At 35.5% G+C, this 15,841-nt stretch overlaps 1 protein-coding gene across 2 annotated transcripts in view; it reads right to left on the bottom strand.

Annotated features, from left to right (window-relative positions):
• LOC124366437 (dnaJ homolog subfamily B member 6-A) overlaps positions 1-15,841 on the bottom strand; it is a 196,806-nt gene that overhangs the window by 165,074 nt on the left and 15,891 nt on the right. The window contains exon 1 of one of the 2 annotated variants that reach the window (XM_046822990.1): positions 10,582-10,722. The exons of the other annotated variant lie outside the window; for it this stretch is intronic. The gene's annotated coding sequence lies outside the window, so the exon portion shown is untranslated. Of the gene's footprint in view, positions 1-10,581; positions 10,723-15,841 lie in introns of those variants that run through there. 2 annotated transcript variants of the gene reach the window in all.

The following is a 15,841-nucleotide window of genomic DNA, read 5'->3' as shown; positions in this document are numbered from 1 at the left end:
GGAAATATGGCCTATTCCGTTGGAGTAAACTGTGACCCTTTCCTTAGTCGGTTCGCAAACAACCGCAAGTAAATCACGGCACTAGAAAGCAAGCACATTTTTTCTATTAGCAAGTTCTCTTTTCAAGCGTTTATCATTACCATAAACCAAGCTCATGCATTCTCTAATCAGTTGAATTTGCTTTAACAGCCAAGGAATAAATCTGAAAGAAGTGGTCATGCCGTTTAATAATTGTTAAAATTAGCTGAGCCCACTAAATAATACCAGATTGCAATAGTCGTTTTCCATTTACAAGTGATAAATCCTCATAAGTTAAGGGTTTTACAAAGATTCGTCTAGTGTTAAAGATGTCTTGTATCACCAAACGTTGGAAACTGTTCGGAAAAAATCTTTCCTTTACAATCCTTCCATTATCAAAAAGAAACTTTAAACAAAACAATACAAAGATGCACCTATACATTTTCCTCAATGGCTCATGAAAGTTTTGATGAAGTCAAAAGGAGGGGGGATTTTCATGAGATAATTTATTTGAAATCACATCTTCAACCAATATGGTAGGACTTTTACCAATCAATACAAACACTGAGTCCAAATCTATTTTTATGTCCATATACGTGTAGAGGAGATGGCAAAATATGGTAAGAAAATGCCAAAACGTACCATGACCAACTGCTTGAAACGTAATTATGAAAAGTTTTTTTATAAGCTACCATTTTTTTCATTGAAGGAATTTATTTAACAGTTGTTCTTACTAATTCTTTTAAATCTCAACTTTTCTTGGGACACTGGACAACATTATTACCTTTCAAAGGTTCCCGCTCTTCCAAGTCCAAGTAGAATAACCAGTTCCATCCTGATCACGTGAGGCTGTGCGGAGGCTAACCCACTACCCACTAATCTCCTCCGGCCGCCAGCTGATTTAGTGAATCAGGTGACAATCAGCTGACCTCTAGGTAGTCACGTGACTCAGCTGACCTCTCTGACCCAGAGGATATCTAGAAGATTCGATCGCGGGGTTGGAACGGTCTTGAAACGCGATTGAAAGGAAAAGATCCAAATATCAGGCCAAAGTCCAACAGTTGTAAAGGTGTAGCCGACCGTTCAGATCTACGCAGAATTACCCCAAAGGCGAGTGGCAATAAAGCCTTTCACTCTGCTCACAATGACTTCAGACTCACTCAAAGTGCTCAGGAATTATTACCATGACTCTTCGTCTTCCTATTTAAGTTGATAAATTTCTCCGCCATTGACGGTACACAACTTTCTCTGCATTAAAAGTTGCCATGCACAACCTTTTCGATGATCATTCCCATTTCTCTTTGACATCATTTACAACCTAATGAGATACCTGATTCTTTCTATGATCTCTTGAGTCTGGAGTCTTTTCACCAAAAGGAGTGCTTGTTGGATAACACGCTATCATCAAATTATAATTTTCTACGTTTAACAAATCTTATTTACAATTTTAGTGACCAGTTTTACCACTAGCAGCTCAACGTACTGGAATGTCCAGTATGCAACTGCAACTTTTAGAATTGATAATTCTTGTTATAATTGTAGATTGATGAGTTGACTTCTAGCATAGGATGAAAATTAATTTAGAGTTAATTAAGAAGGAATCAACCATCACATTAATGAAAAATTTGAAAATAATTGTTCTTAAAAGTAGGTTCCTACATCAATTTCAAAAATAGGTACCTTAAAGTAACGTCTGCGATATTGTAACTAAAATAACACAATGCCTTATCTTATCGCAGGCGAATTATACATTTTCTTCAGATAGGAATTGTAATGTATTGTTGGCACTAGCTATTTATTGAAGAGAGGCTTATCTTCTCGGCTTGTTAAGATAAAATATACTTCCCACTATAGTCATGACACCTCCCACTCTATTTATAGTCACCGCCAGAGCGTGAACGGCCAAGGGCATTTCGTGTGTTGCCGTGTCGTCCATCCTCGACAAACGTGGTCGTAATGGTCCTATACATTCCAAACCACCGCTACTTCCTCTTAGACCCAGTCCGTATATCTGCCGTAACTGGATTCAGGGAACTTGATGAATTGTGGCAAAGCCCAACATTTACAGAAGATATGAGCTTCGTCCTGCAGCTTTACTTTCGTTTCGTAATTGTTGTTTTTTTGGATATCATCATAGCATCCATCTGCAATTATTGGCTTCAAACATCTGGAGTCCAGCCTGGCAGCAAATCAAATTTAATGACGTCTTTGCCGTAGATACCGTCTTTGAAAGATAAATCCTCGTTCAGGCTGATATCTAATAGTTAGAAAATCAATGTGACGAAGAAGAAAAAAATCAATAACGACCTAGATTGTTGTTAAACAACAAATCCTGAACTGTACAGTTTGGTTTAGAATGATTACCGTATCTGGTTAGAGAATTTAAAACAGTTCTGGTATAACAAAATGCTCTCAAAAGAGAAAAGCCTTCAATGGCAAGTAAAGACGGAAAAGACACGTTTTAGAGATATGGTTATCTCAACGTCAGTCTTATCAGGAGTGCTGAACACCGCAGATCAGCTGATAAGATGATGACGGAGCAGCACGTGCTGTCACCCGAGCCTGCACTTCCAGGAAGCTGACATCACTTCTCAAGAGCTAGACGTGGACATAGTAGCGCGGCGCCAACACAACTGATTCTCATCCATCATCAGTCTAGATCAATCTGATGGCTGAACCTAAACCGACGTCTGAGATACATTTAATTGATCATCGAAAAAATCTTTCAAGATCCATCCATCCCCTCAATGTCAGAAAAGACCATCATGATTTTGAGATTGCTAAGTGAAATGTCTGTATTTTCTATACAAACCCATTGTACAGGTAGAGTTATGCATGAAATCATATTGAAATCAAAATACTAACAGAACCTAATAAGTACGATTATCCTAAAACTATATCAAAACTAATTTTATTGAATAAAAACAACTCTCACCGATCACAGCTTATTTTTATACTTCGTGTCAATACTTATGTCGTGAAAATTGCTACAAATTAAGAAGAACAATAACGACTTGAAATATAAAATAATAATTGTATTATTTATACAAAACTGTAAGCTATAAAAGATATCAAAACATTATCCAAGAATCGAAAAATAATTAAAAAAGAAGAAAATATTAAAATGTTGCTTGTGATAAGCGCTAAGTTACCTATTTAATGAGCCAGTGCTTCATTTTTACAAAAAGAATACAATACTGCCATCCAATATCAAATAAAGCATTCATTTTAAAAACTAAAATACTTACCGATAAGAACAATTTATATCTTTGATGAAAAATAGACAATAAAGTGGTCATCTGTAAATGTGTCTCAGCAGTGGCACTTATAAGCTCATCATCATAAGTGGGTGTCACATAGGCAGTGACACTATCTTGGACTTTTACAGTACTTCCAATGTACTTGGCACCTACCCAGTTCTACTGTATATTTCAAGTTTTCAAAAATTTTTTATATAATACCTTTAATTTACTTTTAAAACACCGATATATTACATCTTTAACTATGTATCTGGAATAGAACAATTATCCAAGTTATTAAGTATTTTATTTTTGTCTCGAAACCCATCTTGGATATAATATGAAGATATATCTCACGATAGGTGTAAGCAAGGACGTAACCAGCGAGAGGTCCAAGGGGTCCGCACTCACCCAACTTTCAATATTTTAAATTAATTTTTTAGCAAACGATTATTATTATTTAAATTATAAAGTATTACTGACATTTACTGCTGAAAGATCGTTCTCAACATAGAAACGGGTCAAGGACTTTTTAAGGAACAAAATGGGGAATGAGCAGTTGATTGTACTTGCCTTACTTTCTGTCCAATACGGGAAAAATATCGGTTTCTCCAAACCAAGTACTAGATATAAATGGCTAAGAAGTCAAGAAGAATTTTATTTTTGTATTATCATTTCTCAATGTGAATTTGTATACTGTGTACTGTATATTCAGGCAATAAAAGCATCGTTTATGTAATTACATTACTACATAAGTCCAATAAATTTCAACTATTAATCCTACACAGCAGTGCCTCCACAATTATTAATATCAGTCGTCAATACAACCTATTCAAAGACGTAAAAACTTAGTGCAAAATTCACAATTTGCTTCTTAAATTTATAAGTTCCAAAAATTTGAATAGTTTCGGGTACGCCTCTTCCATTTTCGTCTTGACCCCTCCCAAAAGTTTTTCTGGCTATGCCCTTGCTGGAAGAAAGTTTCTTCCTGTAGAGATGCTTCTTCAAAAGACCCCCTGGCTTCAAAGTCTTTGATAGTTTTGTGGATCATTCGAGACCAACTGATAATTTCCTGTAGTGGACACAGAGATATAAGTCACATTTTGTTCCTTAAAAGGTTCTTGACCCGTTTCTTCGTCGAGAACGATCTTTCAGCAGTACATGTCAGTAATACTGAATTATTTAAATGATAATAACCGTTTACTACAAAAGTAATTGAAAGTTTGGGGGGCGGGGGTTCCGGGCTCCTTGGACCCCTCGCAGGTTACGTCCATGACCGTTAGCAAAATGCTAGCAATTTCTCAAAAGTAATTCATATAATCATTTCACCTCAATCCACATAGCAATCGGAAATCTGAGTTTGAATGCTGTGTACTTTCCAGACGCTATTACATTGTGCTTAAAGGTCAAGTCGTAGAAAAGACTAGCCGTAAGTAGAGACAATCTCCATTCCATTTATCTAATGCAGGATAGAAGTAATAAAAATCAGACAGAATCACCGACTAGTTGAGAGATTCTCTGAGTTTGAATCGAGTGGTGGACGAAAGTGGTGTCCATTCTCCACGGAAAGGAGTATAATGTCACACACTGTAGTGCGTGATAACGTATCGGTTGCACAACTTCGACACCAGCGATAGCCTACACTGTAGTATACTGATAGCACTGGTAAACAAACAAGTAGAGCTTTGGAAACTTTCATAACCCACATTATGCTAGCGGGAAATGAGGAGAAAACGTGTGCTTCAGAACTTTACTTATTGGCTGAGCCTTAGCAAAGTCTATCGTTCGTGGGCCTGTCTGTCTGTCCGCACGATATCTCGATAAGGAACTGGCCTGATTTAAATTCTAAACTAAGCCTTCATTTCTATGTAAGGAACAATGAGTTCGATTACGGTGCATATCACTCCTCTTTGGATTTGGCTGATCGTTAGCGTATATTTTTGCAATGGCCTTATGGGTAACCATGATACCAACGAGAATCTCAATACATCATTAGAGATTCAAACCTGTTTTAGCACACGTAGGCTAACTATACCAATACATATAACATAATTGTATAGTCACTTGGTGTGTAGACCTATAATTTAAACACTGATATGACAACCAATTTAACTAACAAAAATTTGAATGTGTATAAAGGAACAAGATTCGCCAAGAAAGATTTTATATGTAGACTTGAAATTGTGCATGAAACTTCATTTCTACAAGAATGAGTTCTATGATGCGACATTTTTGTGTCTTCTTTTATGTACGATTGCCTGTCTGTCTATCTGTCTGCAGCACATCTCGAGAATCAGAATGAACATTTGCATGCAACCTGCGAAGCATGTTACGAATCGCACTGTGGCATGCTTCTACCTTGTAGCATTAAAACTGTACTGTATTAGTAGTCTGCAGTTGGGATAATCAGACACCAAGGTGTTAAAAGTTTCGCGTTGCTGTCGCTTTCTCTTACGCTGTACTGAACTTATTGCTGGCTAAGTGTCTGAAAACAAGGAATAAATGTATACCCTTCCCCAAACTCATACATGGGCATCACAGAACAGCTTTTCGACTATACTAAAATAATTTTTTAAACGACGTAAACAAGGTATTTTTATGCATCTTAGAAATTTTCAAATAAAATATTTAATTCAAAGGTTTTTGAATTTTATGTTATGTTAATTAGGCTGTGTTTTTTACTTTTTATACTTTAACATACTTTATAAATAATGAAATGCAATATATCGTATAAAGATGAAACATTCACAGATGTGAAGTGAAACAAAATAGCAATCATGCACCATCTTAAGTTCTAGTTCAGAAATCTTTATTCAGGAAATCGTTGAATACATGCGAAACATATACATCGTGCAGAAAATTCAGATCACTAATACGTGCTGTTATTTTTAACACTCCCAATGCACCTTTTAGGTGTGTGCGGGAAGTAAGTTGGCACAAAATTGATGATTATAATAACATACTTAAATTTAGGCATTATCAGTTCATTTTAGTTGGTAAGTTTAGTTCTACTACCAATACTATAAAATATGGGCACATACTATATGACAATGTGTAAATAAATAAATAAAACAATAACAATATAAATATCAACAAAGAAATAACAACAAAATATATTTAAAAACAGTCTTTAGAAACGTGCAGTGATAACATTTAGTAAAAACCTATCGGCATTCTTATTGGCATCTTAGTTCTTTGGCTGTTCACTTTTCCTTCCTCCATGGAAATGAGGATTAGTGTTTCAGTTGACACTAAGTGTAATATTGTAGCGATCACCCAGCTGAGTCCCTCGCCAAGAGAGCCCAGCGAGGGCGGAGGTGTGACCGGAAGTGAACAAGGAGGCGCGCCCTCACAAACAGCTGTTCACACTGCACCTGTTACACGCTACAGTGCTGCCAACTGTTGAACACTACAAAACAATTAATTTGAATTGAACATGAGCTGCATTCGAATAGTCAGTTCTATCGGTTATTGTAATGTTGGACAAATTTTAATAGGGAATTTACTTACCGCATTTTTAAATTAATATATTTACGTAATGATACAATTTTGGAATAGTTTTCGTTGTTTCCAATCAGAAGTACTTGTATAAGTGGGGAACTGTAACATTTTTAATCGAAATCAAGTAGAGTTATCTGGTATATGTATTTAATTTTTGACAGAAAACACTTAATTTAGTAAAGAAGCAGTCAATCTCAAACTGAATGGTAGGCTATTTCAATATTGTGTATTATGAAATTTTAAGTACAGTACTAGGATAATATATTTTGTAACCCATCATAATAATGTCTCCTAGATGTTTTCAACCCGGTTTTAACTATTTTAGGCGCTATTTTATCATGTTTTTAAATTCCGAAAGATTTAAAAGAAAGGACAGTGCTTATAAAATATATTTTTCAGCTGTCCACCTGTCCCTAATTTGCTGTATTGCGTGCATCCCCCGTTGTGTTGAACATTAATGTTAAGTTTATTTTCGGCGTTGTGTGTCAGGACTGGAGTTCAACGCAATGTTTATTCGTTTATTGACGTATTAACATTAATACATGCCTTTCTTACGGTTAAGATTTGCACCTGAAGACGACATTAGATACTAAGGTCTCGAAACGTCGCGTCGTGGAATTTAATGATTTAATTAACGCACACACATGTCTCCAATTCTGTTATTCTTAAAAACTGAAAAAGCGTTTAAAACAAAGGACTTTCAAAATTGTCAGGTTAGTGGTGTTGAACTATTAGTAGGGCCTAGATTAGATCATAATCTCAACGCCAAGTTCATTCGTTTATTGACGCATTAACATTAATACACATCATCCGTTTAAAATTTTACACATGAAGACGACAGTAGCTTTGTGGGTTTTAAACATTTGTGGGAAGAAACATTTTGTTTTGTGGGTTTTAATTAACGCACGCAAATGTTTGCGTTCCTGTTATTTGTTTAAATTGGAAAAGTATTTAAAACGAATGACTTTAAAATTGTCAGGTTCGTGGTGTTCAACTGTTCGTAGGGCCTTGATTAGATACCATCCTGGTTCATTAAAAAAATTATATCCTTCCAAGAGTTTTTCTTCTGCCCTTGTAAGAAGCAGTAAGAAATACAGCTTTACACCTATAATCCATAACCTTTACGAGTAGAGTCTACGGCAAGGCGATAGATCAATCCTCTTCACCAGACGGATGCCCCACCGAAGGTCAACACGAACATGTGCCGAGTATGTTAATATCTTTGCCCTATTGGAAATGAAATTACCACCACTGGTGTAACCACGCGTAAACCTGTAAATGGCCGACAGACGGACATAAAATTATTCATACCCATAAATCAACAACATGGAAAAGCCCACGCTGTGGCATTGAGAAGAAAATCGCCGATGTGGGTCTGCAATACAGATCTTGCAGATATGTAAGGAGCAAGGACTTACAGTGATGGAAATTGAGAATTAAAGTAAATTTGCTACATGACGATTTATGACTGAGCTTTCATGGAGATCGAATCAACAAAACTTAAAAAAATTAAAAGTAGGCCCTTTCTTTTTTTTTACTCAATAAAGTGTTAAGGAGGAAACTGATATTTTTGAAAACTAATTGATCCGTTCTTTTTTTAAAGTTTGTTTTTAAGGATGGAAGGATTGTGAAGTGAACAGGACTTTCGTGACATTTACCATTGTTCAATGGTACAACAAATCAGTAAAACTACGTTCGAGATCTGCCATCTGATCTCTTCCTCAGGTGGATAACTAACCAAACACATAGGCTAACTAAAATCTAGGTTAAAATAAACATAACGTACCAGAGAGTTATGACGCGCTTAAGTCAGGGATCACAAAAATCTGTGTCAACTCTAATACATGCTCTTAATAAAAAAAATACCCGAGCTATATAGTTAAACCCACTGGCAAGAAGTTTTCATTGGTTGGTCGGTCGGTGGAGATATATTTTGATCTGGATTTTTTTTAGTTCGTTTTCAATAATATTAGGGTTTTGTTTTTTTTTAAGCGCATGTTTTAGAGATATTTGACACACGAGTGAGGAAGAGATCAGATTGCAGACTTCGAAACGTAGTGTTACTGATTTCTTGTTTCACTGAATAATATCAAATGTCCGGAAAGCAATGCTTTATTTATAATTGATTTTGATTTGGAAACTCATTAGACCAGCTCCAGTTTTATAGAGATTTAGCAAGTGTTATAGTGATTTGTGAAAGGGTGTACGTAAGATGAAGAGTTGTCCAGGGCATTATATCCACGAGGCAGGTAAGAGTGCTGCGGATAATAAGGATGCCTTTACATTTCGGAATTCCAATAAGTAGGGTTTCCAAAACATGTTAAGGATAAAAATGTAAAGAATTCAAGCACAAGGAGATGAACCTTCGCATTTAAAATTCAAATCTAAAAGAGTGTTTCTGGACATTCAGAATAGTAAACAGCTGTGTAGATACACAGCTCTAGTGGAGCGCATGTTTACTCACTTGCTACATTATTGTAACAAATTTAAATATAATTATATTAGACCAATAATTCCTACGAAAATGGGCAAGAATTACGTGTGGCTTCCATTCCAATCAAGAATTCCTTTAGTTTATAGTACCTTAAAAGGTTTTATCCGATAAGAAATATAAAAGTTCTATATTGTCCTTGACTGCCTGCTTGGTATGATTATATTCTGAATAAGACATTCAAATTTTTCGCATCTCCGTCCAATCTCATCAGTTGATATCAACTTCTAGATTTAATCAGTTATACCTGGCGGCCAGAATATTGGATCAAAGTGGGTGCAAAATTCCGATGGCAATTTTAACGTAAGCAAATCGTACGTTGGGGTGTGGAGATGTGGAATCATTGAAACACAATTTCTGCAACAAGCTATTCACTATTTCAAGTATCACATTTTTGTACAATTCAGATCAGGAACTGCACACTTATGATAAGGTAGGAATTAGCCACGCCACATGTCTCGTACAGGCTTCGCTGAGGTTCAATAGAAACTTTCAAGTGTATAGTACATTTCAACAACAACAGAGAAATAGGCAAACAAAAAAGAAATAAAATTGTGTCAGCCTACTGAGTGATATGGTACCAAATTCATGTTGGGACGTGCAACATTATAGAACTCATATGCAGAAATTAAGTTTCCTGCATAATTCCAAACTTAGAGATATCTTGTAGTTTGGAGATATCTTCCAGTCTATAACGAAGTATCTTGTCGAATGATAGCCTACATCCACATATTTGGTAATTAAGTTGAGTTTCTTATCAGTGTTTAAGCAATTAAAGACTACACCCAAGTCACCATAAAATGATGTTCGATGTGTTGGGATAATTATACTACATATTGTGGTAATATGGTAAATGTTAAAATCTCTAACGATTATTTGAGGTTGCTTATACATTTATTTATTCTGCTATTTTCTCGTTACCATCATGGTTACCCATAAGACCAATGTAAGAATATTCGCTAACGTTCAGACATGCACTTTTCTGTAGATTTTATTTGCACAATGTACATTTCGACTTCAACGAAATCATCATCGGGTTCTTAAACCTACGTTGAATTCGAAATTTACATTGTGCAAATAAAATCTACAAAAAAAGTGTTAAAAGGTTTCATTATTATATCTTTGGATAGACAGACAAATTAAATTTGTATAGCCCCACGGGAGATAATATTGTTCTAACCACATTTTGGTTTTGCTAAAGCTGAGGCAAAAACTTTATTGTTCATAACACAATTCCTGATGTTAAATTATTACTTTGCAGATTCCGGTTCCGCACCGTAACTAACTCCCTCCAGAGGGTTGTAATTCACGTAATTACGTTATCTGGCTCACCTGATATTGAATACGAAATCCCGTAGAGGCTGGGCAGTGGTGGGTGATCTGCTGTACACACTATCACGCACAACACTACCGGACTAGCTGGCTACACGTGTGCCTCGCTACAGAGCAGTCGCGACACTGGCTGCCTGGCTGGCTGCCTACTGCCTAGACTGCACAACTCCTGAGAGGTCGTAACCTCCCCTCCCGGCACACACCGGCCTAGACCCTGACCGCTCAGCACTCAGATCAGTCGATATGCAATGAAACCCCAAAAGGGAAGAGTCTACTGTATCTTCGGTTTTATTGCAAATCAACTCTTCTCCGCTCACTCGGAAAAGGCGGCTGGGATATTAAACTAGTTGACGCATGCATACTGGCAGTCCTCATTACAGCCTTCAACTGATCCACAATAATACATAACTTCTGAAAATGTATAATTATTATTTATTGCATAAAAGCAAGTGCATATGATATACAATGACGACTATTTTCAAACTGTATAGATTAGAAATTGTACTTTTAAAACTGATAGCTTTTTTGTCATTTTTTCGTGGTTTACGATATCATTAGGCGTCGCTTCGGTTATTGTAGCCAACCCAAAATAATACACTGTAAAGGCTTAGTTTTGGATGGGAGTATTCTTGATTTTTAGGAGATAATTAACTTTATTATTGGAATGAGTACTCTTCACTTTGCGAGATCTTGTGCTTAATCCATTTGATTTTGGGAGATCTGCTCGGTTGAGTGAGTACTGTTGATTTTGGAAGCTTTTCTGTTTGGTTTTGGAAGATCCTCCACTTCATTTTGGGAGATCTGCTCGATTTTGAGGATGAGTACTCTTGATTTGGGGAGATTTTCTACTTGATTGTGGGAGATCATCCACTTGATTTTGGTAAATCTGTTGGATTTTAAGAGTGAGTACTTTTGATTTTGGGAGATCTGCTCAGTTTTGAGAGTGAGTACTCTTGAATTAGATAGTTCTACCCGATTTTGATAGTGAGTACTTTTGATTTGGAAACATCTTCTGCTTGATTTTAGGAGATCCGCTCAATTTTGATAGTGAGCACTCTAGATTTGGGGAGAGTTCCTGTTTGATTTTGGAAGTCCGCCAATCACAACAGGAATTTCACGAAATATTGTTTGTTTACGTTGTATAAGATTCTATTACCGAATCCATTAAATTCATGTGTTGTTCATTAGTCATGTGCATGAAACATCCAATAAATGACTTCTATTCTAAAAATATATCTTTTAATATGGTGCTTTTTGAAGAGGGATTTGATACACTGACATGGTAAGGTAGTATAATAAGATCAAAATTAATAACATTACGTGATACATTCAAAGGGATTGTTAAATGGAATATCAACATTAGTGAATTTCACATTAACATTGATCAAGCGGCGAATACAAGCTTAGATTACTTTGTTTTTATTTTGCAACTCTAAATGCAATAAGGAAACAGTTATGTAAATTATTATCTTGGGGAATATTATAGGCTACATTTTTTGTTAATAAAAAATAAACAATTCCAGGTAATTGTTAATTGGTCTGTGATGAGAGTATAAAGGACAACGTCTTCATAGCAAGGAAAGACCTCTTCTAACTTGATCTCTGGTCAATCATCGCTATCAGGAATACAGAATGGTAACATTGCAAACACAGTGGCATACTCACAGTATTTGGAAAATAGGAATTGATTGTAGAAAAGGGGAGAATTTGATAAAAGGATATGACTGGGATACTTGCAGTGTTGCCAAGTAGTGCAAATATCAGGGGTAAAATAAGAAAGGTCCAAGAAGAAGACAGACGCAGTTAGATGATGTGGCCAGGCATTACTTTTGCTGATGGAAGTTGCTGGAGCGGTTACTGGATATCCGTAAACATTCGAATCCTCTGGGTATTTTATCAAATCTGTTTATATACAATTTTATTCAGTGAATTACCAAATGGGGTGTAGACGATAAATTCACCACCGTAGCAAAATCCAATAATCCAACCCACAGTATTATCCAATTCATAGAATATCCGATCATATATTTTAATTAGCCAATTTACAATAAAATTGTATAACGTACATCAATAATTAGTTTAAGATATTTCAGAACTAACACAACAGTTACGGGGTATCTAAGAACTTGTAATATTTTATATTAATCCGAGAAAATATTCGTACAGAGTAGTAGTTTTATTCATAATTAATGCCTTCAAATATTTCTGAATATATTAATTTGAAGGTCAACCCGTGGAACGACAGTAGATGGTTGTACAATTGTATAAAATAGCCGAAAACTTGTTTATCAAAGAAGCAGTGCTATGTTTAGGAATATGGTTAACACTTACTGCTTTTGAGTTTTCTGAGCCTCCAAAATTAGGAGACCACAGATCATATGCGGTTAGATACAACCAAAATATGAAGCCAATAGTATTTCTGTGTTAACGAAAGAAGAGTCTTCACAATAAGAAAATACCCCTACTAATCTACAACGTGTGACATTTTAAATTAAAACCAAATCCTAGCCTCTAGCTTACGTTTAGAGCGTTTTTTTTAAAAACGTATGTAGGGCCTATGTTACGCACGTAACAGTCTTTCCATGGAAATATTTCAAACTTGGCAAAACCATTACTTTTAAAATCTCTTGTGTGAGTTCTTTACAACCCAAATCCGATTGGAAGAAGATAATTTTCTGAGGGAATATTTTACAACAATAACAGTTTTGGATATTATATTTTCTTTACTTAGACATGTCAATGGCAAGCTAATTACAACTATAACATACCAAGGTAGTTCATACAACATTAAGCAATAAGCAGAACAACAAAATCAATAAGTTAAGAAAACAGGATTTTAATCATAACTAATCTAGGATGGATATTATTATGTGTTAGGTTAGTTATTTATTTGGAGAAGACATCAGATTGCAGATCTCGAAACATAGTGTTACTGATTTTGTGTATCACTGAACGATGGAAAATATTCGAGTGAAGTTTAATGCAAAGTACTATGCAACTAATACAACAAACGAATACAGCAGTGGATCTGCCGGAACTAAAAGCTAGATGAAAACAAATAATTATTAAAAATTCACAAGAATGTTTATCATTCAATGTAAATACAATATTAATTTCTTCTAGCTTAGATGGTTCTTAAAAATTAATATCGGGGTAAAGCAACATGATACAAAAGGAGAAAGTGATTGTTCCGGTCATCAGGGTAAAACTGAGAAAATGATAACTCCCTCACTTAACTCACTGCAGGACTTATTTATTATTGTTTTATAAATAGAATACGTGAATTTGATATAACATCAGAGATAATCAGCCAGCAGGTGTTATTGTTACCTTTGAAATACATGACATAAAAAAATGTTGTGAATTCTGAATTGTGCATGTTGCGGAATTAGTTATAGAATTATATACAGGGGCGCTGAAATGTCTTGAAACGGTCTAATATCTTTTGTATACTCATAAACGCACAAACATAAAACTTTGTACTGTGACATAGGGCATAAAATTGAATTTTTTGATGGAATCAGTACGCGGATGGCCCGTAAGGAGTCGGTGGAAATATTAAATAATAAAGTAAATAATAAAATCTAAAATCATAGGTCAATGGGCATACCATTTTTTTAATTAGGGGTTTTAATTAGTACAAATTCATGCTGCAAATTAGACCTCAACAGTTTAATCCTAAACAAAATGGCGGTGCTCGTCAATACTAATGTTATGTGCAAGTTCAAGAATGGCTTACGTTTTTTGTAACCATATCATATGAAGCTACAAAACATCACACATGATAACTGTACACAAACACATACTTTTAGATGTATTCAGTGTTCTGCTATTCTTCTATGAGAACGGTCCACGAGGAGTCACTAGAGCATTTTTAATGTAAGCTTAGGCATTTCAAAGGGCTAGTTAAGGAAAGAAGTATGCCGCAAACCGCACTTCAAAAGCTTTATCCGTTGCAAAATGGTGGTGGTTCAAAGATTTTAAAAGTAAACTAAATTCATTACAACGCTCTGGAAGTTGCTAATTAGGATAGATTCACATTAACAGTTTTTATTGGGTAGTAACAATAGCAACACAGAATTTACAGTTTTTTTAATCATTGAACTGCCACCATTTTGTGACGTCACTGAGAGGCAAAGGATTTACAAATCCTTTCGTAAATTTGATGTGAATTTTTAATAACGAACCATACTATTAGATGAGCTGTTAAATTCAATACATGTCATTTCGTTTGTAATCAAACTGAAATTATACAGGAAGCGTTCGTTGGTTTTACACCAAAAACGTACTTGCAGAGTTGTGCGAAGGCTTTCAAAATAAGTAACGGAAGTCATAAATCTCATTGAGTCTTCAACGCAGATTGACTAAACACTGACCATTTTTGGATAAACAGTGGTTTTAACATTATCAGTGACTTAGGTTGGTAAACTGTGAGTCACGTGTCCCTGGCAGCCAATCAGCGTCAGCGCGGGTCACGGCCTTCTGTATATGGCAAATATCCTTCCCAGAGACATTGATACTGTAGAACATAACCTAACATTTCACGTCAATGTCGCGGTCACAGCAACAGCTGTTCTTACTGTAGTTCACTGTGAACCGAACAAGCGGCTATTATTGTCGGGAAGGCGACTTCCTTGGCTAGTGAGTTATTAGGCAGTTCTAGGGCACTGCCTTATGAAGCAAACTCAATTTTCTGATATTGGCTAGCGGCTAAAAATGCTGACCGAAATGCTTTGCCGGGATGTGTAATTAGTAAATGGTGATGTTGATAATCTTGTCCTAGATAAGCCAGCGCAACTGAGATAAATAAATCAATAAAGGTTCCTTCCGCAATCTTGAATCTCAAATATTCACGATAACGTTTGTGAAAAAGTAGCGCTAAAATACACAAAAATTAAATTTAGTCATATTAAATAGTAATATATATATATATATATATATATTTAAATATACAGTTCTGTTTAATCTTTAGTAACTCATTTGCACTAATTTTATAAAGTATTTGGATATATTAGGCGTAGGCGTTCATTGAGTCAAATGTTGATTTGGGACAGACCATTACTTTTCGTCAGTTGACGAAGAGGATAGATCCCAATCCTCGAAACGTTGTGTTATACATATAGCGATGGCAAATCTATGGAATCCTGTTATCCTTTCAAACCCTCCATCGTCAATAACAAACCATTAACAAAGAGCCCATTACTGTTTAAAAGAATCGGGAAAGAACCCAGAATATGACGGTAAACTATCTTAAACTACC

Source organism: Homalodisca vitripennis, chromosome 7 (genome assembly GCF_021130785.1).
Source record: "Homalodisca vitripennis isolate AUS2020 chromosome 7, UT_GWSS_2.1, whole genome shotgun sequence".
In the NCBI taxonomy this organism is placed as follows: domain Eukaryota; kingdom Metazoa; phylum Arthropoda; class Insecta; order Hemiptera; family Cicadellidae; genus Homalodisca; species Homalodisca vitripennis.
Note: the sequence above shows the minus strand (reverse complement) of the source record. Positions and strands in the feature narration are given on the sequence as shown.